Below are 458 nucleotides of genomic sequence, written 5' to 3'. Positions count from 1 at the left end.
GGGGGCAGAGAGAGAGGGGGGGGGGGGGTGGATAGTGGTGGCAGTACACGGATGCCTGAGTCACCGTCAGATACGTCACGTCGGTTCGATGCTTGTAGCAAGAGGCTGGCGGATGTGTGTCTCTCACTTCTGCAATTTTTCATGTGGTATAACACGAGGGCGGGGGATGATATTTGGTGCCCCTCTGTGTAGGATGTGTGTTGGTGGTGTTGATTTATCTGAGCAATGGTAGTTGTCGGAGGAGTGGGGTATTGTGCTTTTATAGGTGGACCTACTGCTCTGGTTATCATAGTGTCGACGGTGCAATGTGGCAGAGAGGATGCACTCGACATTGTCGCATTCCAGATGTTTACGTATTGTGTGTCTCCGTTGCAGGCCGAGAGTGGTGCATGTTCGAGTGTCTGGCTGACGTGCGATTCACGTTGTGTGCCCAGTCTTACAGCACGTATAGGGACATT

The sequence above is a fragment of the Schistocerca gregaria genome, unplaced genomic scaffold, assembly GCF_023897955.1.
Source record: "Schistocerca gregaria isolate iqSchGreg1 unplaced genomic scaffold, iqSchGreg1.2 ptg000587l, whole genome shotgun sequence".
NCBI lineage: Eukaryota > Metazoa > Arthropoda > Insecta > Orthoptera > Acrididae > Schistocerca > Schistocerca gregaria.
Note: the sequence above shows the minus strand (reverse complement) of the source record.